We start from the raw sequence: 11,048 nt of genomic DNA on the forward strand, positions 1-11,048 counted from the left end.
GCTGCAAGTGCTTAACCCTTCTTAGTCCCTTCGTAAGCGGATCTGCTGGGTTATCATCTGATGATATCCTCTTAACCACGAGTTGTCCTTCTTCTACTCGATGCCTAATAAAGTGATATTTTCTGTCGATATGTCTAGATCTACCATGATCCCTCGGTTCCTTGGTCAAGGCAACCGCTCCTTCATTATCACAGAAAATTTCCATGGGCTCCTTTATGGTAGGTACAACTCCAAGATCACTGATGAAGTTCTTCAACCATATTGCCTCCTTCGACGCTTCGCTCGCTGCAATGTACTCTAATTCGCACGTTGAATCAGCTACGGTTTCTTGCTTGGAACTTTTCCAAGTCACTGCTCCTCCATTCAGGGTAAAGACCTAGCCCGACTGCGAATGGTAGTTGTCCCTGTCGGTCTGAAAACTGGCGTCACTATACCCTCTCACCTTCAAGTCATCACACCCTCCGAGGACTAAAAACCATTCCTTCATCCTCCGAAGGTACTTAAGGATATTCTTGACCGCAATCCAATGGGCTCTGCCTGGGTTCCCTTGATATCTACTGATCATGCTCAAGGCAAAGGCTACATCAGGGTGAGTACAAGTTATAGCGTACATGATTGAGCCAACTGCGGAAGCGTATGGGACTCGACTCATTTCTACTATTTCAGCTTCAGCACTCGGACTTTGAGTCTTACTCAACTTGGCATTACTTTGTATTGGTAATTCTCCCTTCTTCGACTTTTCCATACTAAAACGTTTTAGTACTTTATCTAAGTAAGTATTCTGACTAAGTCCTATTAGTCTCTTACTTCGTTCTCTCATTATCCTTATTCTGATAATATAGGAAGCCTCTCCGAGGTCCTTCATAGCGAAGCACTTCCTGAGCCAGGACTTGACCTCCTGCAGTGTCGGGACGTTGTTTCCTATGAGTAGTATGTCATCGACATATAGAACAAGGAAGCTTACTATACTCCCACTGGCTTTGATATATACACATGATTCATCTTCGCTTCATACAAATCCAAACTCTTTGACTTTCTCATCGAAGCAAAGATTCCATCTGCGAGACGCTTGCTTAAGTCCATAAATGGACTTCTCAAGCTTACACACTCTATTTGGATGCTTCGGATCAACAAAACCTTCTGGCTGAGCCATGTAAACATCCTCAGCCAACTTCCCATTAAGGAAAGCGGTCTTGACATCCATTTTCCAAATCTCATAATCATGAAATAGATTTTATATGTGTGTACATTTCCATCCACGTCGGTCTTCTTCTTGAAGATCTATTTGCACCCAACAGTCTTACGTCCGGGCACATTATCAACCAAATTCCAAACTTGGTTGTCATACATGGATTGGATCTCGCTATCCATTACCTCTTTCCATTTTGCAGGCTCCGGGCCTTCCATGGCTTGCTTATAGCTATTAGGTTCATCTAGATTTATTAGTGTACCACCACTAATATGCGTGTCCCCTTTGGTAGTAATATGAAAACCATAAAACTGGGGTTGAACTCTAACTCTTTCGGAACGTCTAAGAGGTAAGGACTCGTCAATCGCTTCAACCGGAGTTTCCTCCTCGGGTTGAGCGCCAGCGGTAGAGGTTCCTTCATCAATTGACTCTTGAATCTCTTCAAGTTCGATTTGCCTCCTACTGCCTCCTTGGCTTATGAGTTCTCGATCTCGAAAAACTCCTCTCCTAGCAACGATGAAAACATTGTCCTTCGGTCTATAAAAGAGATAGCCAAAGGATTTATGTGGGTAGCCAATGAAAATACATCGCTCACTACGAGGTTCGAGCTTGTCGTGGGTATCTTGTCTTATGAAATCCTCACAACCCCAAACCTTGATATGTGCTAACGAGGGAGCTTTCCCTATCCACATCTCGTGAGGTGTTTCGGTAACCTTCTTAGTAGGGACCCGGTTAAGGATATGGGCGACAGTCTCTAAGGCATACCCCCATAATGAAATAGGTAGTGAAGCACGACTCATCATAGAGCGGACCATGTCTAACAAGGTTCGATTACGCCTTTCTACCACACCATTCAGCTGTGGTGTCCTAGGTGGCGTCAATTGTGAAACTATTCCACACTCTTTGAGATAGTTGTGGAATTCAAGACTTAGGTACTCTCCTCCTCGATCGGATCGAAGCATGTTGCTTTTCCTGCCCAATTGATTCTCCACTTCATTCTTGAACTCTTTGAACTTTTCAAACGTTTCTGACTTTTGCTTGATTAAGTAGATATACCCATATCTACTATAGTCATCGGTAAAAGTCACATAGAAGCAGTTTCCATCCTTCATGGTTGATCTAAAGGGTCCACATACATCTGTATGTATGAGGTCCAATAGACCCTCACCCCTTTCACATGTACTAGTGAAGGGTGACTTGGTCATCTTTCCAAGTAAACAAGACTCGCATGTGTCATCTTCCCTAAGGTCGAATGACTCCAACACTCCATCCTTTTGGAGTTAGGCTATGCGCTTCTTGTTGACATGTCCAAGAAGACAATGCCACAAGGATGCTTTATCCATACTATTAGAAGAATCCATGCACAAAACATCATTTCCTAGGTTATCTACAATCATAACAGTTTCATAAATTCCATTACATGGCATTGCTTCAAAATATAAGACACCATGTAGATAAGAATAAATTGAACCATTCTCATTATTAAAAGAAAATCTAAATCCTTGTCTAAACAAACCATGAAACGAAATGATGTTTCTTGCCATTTCTGGAGAGTAGCAACAATTATTCAAATCTAAACATAAACCATTACTAAGCACTAAAGAATACACTCCAAACTTGGTCACAGGCGACGATCTTCTGTTCCCCATGATTAGATTTATTCTTCCATGCTCCACATCCCTATTTCTTCTTAGTCCCTGCAATTCAGAACAAATATGGTAACCACACCCGGTATCTAGTACCCAAGAAATAGCATGAGATGAATCATTAGATTTAATTGTGTATATACCTGCGAAAGACGGCTTGATCTTTCCTTCCCTGATGGCTTGCAGGTATTCTGGGCAGCTTCTCTTCCAATGCCCTATTTTGTGGCAATGGTGGCACTCTGCCTCCTTTGGGTTAGGGTTGGGCTTAGCAGGATCAACTTTGGTCCCACTAGAAGAGGAACCATCTCGGGACTTTCCCTTGCGGTAGCTCTTAGACGGAGCCTTCCTCTTCTTACCCCTACCTTGCCCAATCGCCAAAACAGGAGCAGCTGGTGGATTAGGAGTTGGTGCAACAGACTTGTACTTGAGGTTGCGCTCAGCAACCCTAAGGAGACCTTGGAGCTTACTTAGGGTGACCTCCTCCTTGTTCATGTGGTAGGTCATCCTAAATTGATTGTAACACGGAGGCAAGGAGTGAAGCACCATGTCGATAGCCAAGTCTTCCCCAAAGTCAACATTCAACTTGCGAAGACGATTGACATACCTTTGCATCTTTTGCAGGTGCACGATTAGAGATTCTCCATGACCCATTTTAGCGGAGATCATGTTAGTGAAGATCTCGTAACGTTCCTGCCTCGCGTTCTGATGGTATCTCTCCAATAAGTCTTGGTGCATTTCATACAGATACATGTCCTCGTAGGACTTTTGGAATTCGGCGTTCATTGTGGCTATCATGATGCAATGAACCTTCGTCGCATCACGTTCATGAGTCTCAAAAGCAGTCATTTCAGCCAGAGTAGCGATTTCTGGGTTGATCTTCTCGAGCTTCTCATCGAGGGCATACTCCTTGTCCTCGTAGCGAGCAATCATGCGAATGTATCTTATCCACTCGCTAAAGTTCGTCCCATCGAAAGTCACCTTTTGGCAAAGGCTCATCAATGTGAACGAACTAGCAGCAGCGTTGTTCGCGTTCGACATCTACAAATAGAAAGGACAAAGATAGATTAGAATTTGAATCCCTAATTATCACCCAATAAGAAAAATTAGGGCTAGGATCCAACAACAATATTTACATTTTAGAAAAGGGATGCCGTAATCTAACATGCAAACAATTTGAAGGTAAGTGAATGACGATTCACTAATTCTCCACCATGAAAACATAACTTTAAGTTCTAAATGTATTGAGAATTCCTAGGTTTCGATGAGATTCATTGAACTTTTCAATGGCATGTTTAAATCTCGATATGCCCCTCTCGTTTGTGACTGGGATATCGAGGATCACAAAGTGGGTCTGAATTACCATGCAAACTTACACGGTGCCTTCATTGTAACAATCGCCTATTCGATGTGCCGGTAAACCACACACGCTCCATCGAACTATGAGAAACAATGAATCACCCTTTGCCACCTTTGTTTTGAACCAATTAGTGTGCCGGTAAACCACACACGCTCCACTAACTTCTTAGCAAGGTTGCAAAGTGTAATTTCATGGGATTGCATCAATTCACTTTTCCTAAAGTAACTAGGATTGGGAATTTTTTTTGAAAAACGTGTAGTTACTTTGTATTTCATATTATACTTTTAATGAGGAGATGAGGTTGCCCTATCCTACCCGTTCGGCTAACGACCCTCCACCGATCAAGCAAGCGGTGGGTGTGAGTGTACACCCATTAAGCGCCATTTTATAGGCCGCAACCTTATACCCACCTTATAGACCGGCTTCGTGAATGAGGCCTACTAACGGTAAGACTAGCATTTTAATTATACATATATATACATATTAATCTTGTAATATTATATTAGTATAGGGTTGAATTTTAAACTTGTAAAATTCTAGGGTTTGAAATTTAAATTGTCTAAATTAAACTTTTAATCACAAAACATAAATTTCAAAACTTGAGGGCAAGTTTTAAACTTTTCAAAACATAGGGGATCAAATAAAAAATAATTCAAATTAACATTTAATCACATAATTATCCATATTTGATTTATTAAATTATTTCTTGCAAAACAATTTACCAATTTAATTAAAATAATTAATCAATTATTACATATGGAAATTAATATTCAATTAATTGATAAATATCTTCAATTAGGTCAAGAATATACTCAAATATATATTAAAATCGGATTTATATTGACCTATTAAGATTAAGGTAAGTATCCAAAATATAAACAACAAGAAATCCCGAAATTAGCTCTTTCTGACGCTCGAACTCGCCGAGTACCACAATGGACTCGCCGAGTCCACTATGGAACTCACTGAGTTCATCAGGAAGAATGACAAAATTCGAATTTTGCAAGCAACAAACAAGCAACTAATGCATCAATTCAATAGAAACTAATCAAGGCTCTGATACCACTGATGGGTTTTAGCCATATGAACATTCCTATGTGCACATACAAACCCTAATGCTCGGATCTAGGTTTCTCTAATTGAAAATGCATTGTATCCAAGACTTTTGAGCAATGGATCTAGGTAATAACATAAGAAAAACAGATCTAGAAGATTACCTTAAGTTGCTTGATTGAATCTTCTTGTCCTTGGAGCTTAGAGTCACAATTGTCACTCCTCTAATGGCTTACAAACACCAACTTTGCAAGAGGATGATTAGAGAGAGAGGGGAGAGGGAAAGAAGTCGGCCAGGGTTCTTCCAAAGGCAAGAGTGCCGATTTCATTGACCCCTTGGGTCTATTTATACTTGTAAGGCTCCTAGGGTTTCACCCTTAAACCCTAATTGGATAACTTAGGCCCTAAGCAATCCAATCCCCCTTATGATAAGCCTTGGACGATTTCTAGGTCTATCCAAAGCCCTAAAATCGTCCACCCCTTATCCTTAAGGGATTATAGCCCAAAGTACAACTATCATACAATTGACAGTTTATGCCCTTTTATTCAATTAATCTCTTTAAGTCACCAAATTAATTCCTAATTAATTTATGACTTATATTAATCAAATAACAATATTATTATTCCTTATATTATTTTCATAATATATAAATAATATTTCTTCTCTCATTACAAATCATCCTGTCAAGTTGCTATGGTGAAGGCAAACCAAAAGGACCGTACACAATCGGGTCAAATACTTGCCTAATATAGTTGCAGCCTTAGACACTATTCCAACATTTACCATCTCAGTCCCCACTGACAACCTGCTCATGCTATATCATTCCCTCGCGATAGATCTACTGTCAGCTACTCTGATTAAAGATCATCATCAATGCGATCCCATAGGGCTCACCTCCAACTCGGAAACTGAAATCTCAACACCTCTTACGTCTCTCTCAGGAAACGAAAATAGCACTACTTGGGTCACAAGGTGACATCTCTACTATTAAACGGCTGCCCAACCCAGACCGTATTCTTCCATAACGTACCATCCCTGCTCAACTCTGAGTCTTGCGACTCTACTGGCATGTCACCAAAAATCCCTTGGAGCTAATATAAATCTCTTCTCAAGGTATGCACCGTTGAAACTCGTTCAACATGGCCCTATCGCCCCATATTCTATCGCATCCAACCATAGAATAACCGAAACACGACAGGATAACTGGAAAAAGCACAAACACCTTCCGCTACGAAGAATGGTACTCGAAGCAAGACATCACCTCTCGCTCTGCTACCGATCATGGTGCCCAAACCATGACATCACCTCTCGATCTGCTACTGATCATGGTACCCGAACCATGACATGACCTCTCGATCTGCTACTGATCATGGTACTCGAACCATGACATCACCTCTCGATCTGCTACTCAGAATGTCTGTAATACTCCCTGCATCGAGTATGTATCCTCTGCTTTCAGTAGTACGGGCACATACTGCCTGCCACATCTACCCATACTCTCTACACGGACCATCCCAGATTCCCTGAGTAGCTGCTCAACCTTCTCAATCACCAATCCCCATACAAGTACTCGCTTCCCAGAAAAATGCTCTACTCTGCCAACATACCTTCTCAATCACCAATCCCCATACAAGTACTCACTTCTCTGCCATCAGCTGCTGAGAGACTCCTTATGATGCTACTCATCTACCTCCTGAATATCGTCACATTCACTTGGTAGCTGACTCCCATCATCGGGAGTTCCACAAAGCATGAAGCAAGCAACATTTGGGCGTTGGATAAACACATATAACCCGCCCTAGGTGATAACTCCACTAGCTCTACTCACACCCAATAGATATCACTGAACTCTACAACTCTACCCTCGGATGTATCTGGCTAATCTCTCGGTAGGCTCCACCAATGCTCATCTAGGTATCTCTCCTAGATTACTCCTCTACTCAAATCCCTCTGTACAAGGATTCCCGTTGGATACTCTTACTCAGCACATACTCGAAATCGCATCACAGATAACAACAACTCCTAGGCTAAGGCATCAAAAATCAGGCCACTCTAGTCCTAATATATGAAATACCTAGCCTATCTCTAGCATGCATAATATCTCATAATATCTCATAAAACATAAGGGTATTTTGGGAAATCACCGTTCGGGCTTTGGCTGATTGTACACACTGCTCTTTCTCGTTTTCTCTTAGAAACTCTTGCTCGTTTTAGAAAAATCATTTATTTTGAAAATTTTCCTCCATTCCTCAGTTTGAGTCCAGATATACCCGAAGGTGAAACCGAATCCCTCAAACCAAGGCTCTGATACCAACTTGTAACGATGTTAAAATTTAAAACAATTTTTCATTTTTAAAATGCATACTCTTCATAACATCTCGTATAAAAATCTCTTTTATTCAATTACAAAGCACAACTCCATTAATAATCCAGGATCCTCATAACTCTTTCTCTTGTGTGTACAATCAAATCGGTTCCGTCCCGCGATTCCGAGAGGAAAACCTGAAACACATAACACGGTAAGCACGAAGCATAGTGAGTTCCCCAAAATACCATACATAACACATACTAGCCACTCGAGGCTATAACTCTGTGGGCCCTCTAGCCCTAACTCTGTGGACCCTCTAACTCTGGTTCACATTGATATACACACAGCATAAATCACTTAGAAATAATGCAGTGAAACACATCACATAAATAGCATACAATAACTTTGTCACATAACTCGAATTACCACTCAAGGTAAAGTATAGTGAGAAGACTCACCTGGCAAGCAGAAAGCAGTTATCCTCACATTCGAATCTCGAACTTGCCACCGCCTAACACATAAGGCAAATATCTATAATTAACACTCGAAATCTCAACTCTAATTAACCGACGATTACTCTTTCCCTCACTAATTGGGAAGTGGATAAAAGACCATTTTACCTAGGGGTGTGCAAAAAAACCGCAAAACCGAGCCGATCCGGCCAACCCGAAACCGAAAAAAACCGAATCCGAAAAAACCGAAACCTAAAAAAACGAAACCCGAAAAAACCGAGTACCTACGGGTCGATTTCGGTTTGGATATTTAGATATCTGCGGATACCCGAACCAAACCGTTATATATATATATATATATATATATATATATATATATATACACACATATATATATATATATATATATATATATATATATATATATATATATATATATGAGATTCGGTTGTATTAATATATTTGATTGTAATTTAAACATCAAAGAATTAACTCTTTTTTACTGTAATTCGAATATATTGTGTTTTGTTATGTGTAAATCTAGAAAATCTAGAAGTGAAGTTGGTTTTATGATATCAAATTAATTATCCTTCGTAACCAAAGAATTAGTTTGACGACACATGCAAAAACTAAGAATTAATAAATATCAAATATCAAAATATCAAAGAATTGATGATTGGTTTTATAATATTAAAGAGTTGGTTTATTAGCAAGCATTGATTTTTTTCTTAATTTTGTGAGTTTTTTATTTTTAGAAAAGAATTGTTTAAAATGGAGTTTGTAGTTTTGATTGATTATTATTTTTTATATTTAACGGATACCCGTGAACCGAACTGTGGTTAGCCGCCTTTATACGGTTTGGTTCGGTTCGGGTTTTTTAGCAATTCGGTTCGGTTACGGTTAGTGCTAGCAAGGTACCCACCCTGTTGTCACGGTTTATAATTATTTTACTATCCGATCTTAACCGCCCCATAAACACCCCTAATTTTACCCCTCCAAGGTCTCTATTACTTATGTTGACCAAGACCCTACAGTCAACAGAAGTCAACTCAAGTCAACAGTCCCACTTGACCCGACTCGGCGAGTACACCGTTGTGACTCGTCGAGTTCACTCACCTTCCCGAAGTCTCTTGAAGATCCAGCTTAACTCATCGAGCCGACCCCACAATTCGCCGGGCTAAATCGGGATTCAGTCCAGACATGAAACCCTAGCCGACTCGTCTAGTCGGCTCATTGACTTGGCGAGTCCATTCAGACTTTTCCTTAACCAGACGATTTCAACCAGATCTAACACTCTAATCTATAAAAATATCATTCCAAGGCTTAATACTTACGTAAAGTTTCGATCTTTACTCTAATGCACGGAGTTATAGCTTCAAAACACCAAAACACACTCTTCATGAAGGTTTTTGCTCAACAACCTTCATTTGGGCCACGAAAGCCGAGGCATCTAGCCTCTAAGGACCTCTCAAGGCTTAGATCTAAGGTTTCCCACCTCAGATCATGTCTCACTTAGCTCAAAGATAAAAGGTGTAACATCCCGAAAGGTTCAACCATTTAACCCTTCCTCTTTTCCAAGTTGTCATGTTAGCTCCCTTTATGTAAATGCTAGGCTTGTGAGTACGTTGGGCGTACTAAGGAGTATGTTGTGCCTACTCATGCGCTTTATCTTGTATGTGGATTCATCCGGGTACGCCTACGTCGGGCGTAACCGGCCCAAATGCAAAACCCTAATAAGACTTGAGGGCTATAAAAGGAATGAGATGGTCATGTCTCTCAGCCACCATCTCATAGAAAGAAACCCTAAGAGAGTATTCCCTTCATCCGTAGCTTGTGTGTGCGTGTGCTAAGCTTGAAAGTGCCATTTCAAGGTGGTGAAAGAGAAGAGGAGGCCATTGTAGGAGCTAGAAGTTGGTGGACAAGAGTAGATTTGAGGTCTACATAGGTTGGAGCTTCTTCCTGAGGTATAAAGTTCATAATTTGCCTTGTTATTTGTGTTGTGTGCTTCTTGGACCAAATTCTAGGGTTTTTGGTCACAAGATGGAGACTTTATGAGCAAATTGTATCCATTGGCCTAGATCTATCATATTCCAGGACTATATGAGTTGTATGTTCATAAAAATGCAATCTTAGATATAAATGTTGAGCCATGCATGAGATCTAGACTTTTGGAGGAGAAAGGAAAGGTGTTAGAAGGTGTGGGAACCTTTATAGCCATGCAAAGGCTTAAAGGTTTCGACTTTATGGATTAAGAGGTATTAGAATGGCCAGATCTGGAATGTGAGATTATGTCTTAACTTTTTAAGACCTAAAATGAAGAAAGTAAGAAACTAGGGTTTACTCTGGGCGTAATCCCAGTACACGCCGCGTAGGGGGTCGCATTCCCCGATTTTGGAGTGCAAGGATACGCCCTGCGTATAGGAGTTGGTACGCCCTGCATACTGCATGCTGTTAACTTTTGTTGACTTTTAGGGTTTTGGTCAACGTGTGGACTTTTGAGTCGGGGAGGGGTAAAATGGTCTTTTAACCTTATGTGGAATTGTAGAAAGGGATGTAGTATAGCCTTGAGAGCCGTTAATGATTTGGAATGATTACTTGTTGTGATTAGGTGAGGCTAGGTCGTTGTTTAGAGATTTAGAGATATCGTGAGATACTAGACATCATATGAGGTGAGTCTTCTCACTATACTGTACCTGGAAGGGTACCTATGTGTGACCGGAAGGTCTGGTATGCTATGAGATATATGCATTGTATGCTATGAGTTGCCTGTTTTGTATGCGATATGTATGCTATGCTTGATATGGGCCGGAAGGCATTATGATGTGGACTGGAAGGTCAGGGAGTTATGGACCGGAAGGTCGGAACGGGTAGGACCGGAATGTTTACCGGGTTGGGACGGAAGTCCCCTGAGATACATCGACCGGAAGGTCGTGTGGAGTATGGCCTGGAAAGGCATATGTGTGTAAGTGGTATATTGGGGAACTCACTAAGCTTCTTACTTACAATGTTTATGTGTAATGTGTTTCAGGTACTAGTGAGGAC

Source organism: Lactuca sativa, chromosome 5 (assembly GCF_002870075.4).
Source record: "Lactuca sativa cultivar Salinas chromosome 5, Lsat_Salinas_v11, whole genome shotgun sequence".
NCBI lineage: Eukaryota > Viridiplantae > Streptophyta > Magnoliopsida > Asterales > Asteraceae > Lactuca > Lactuca sativa.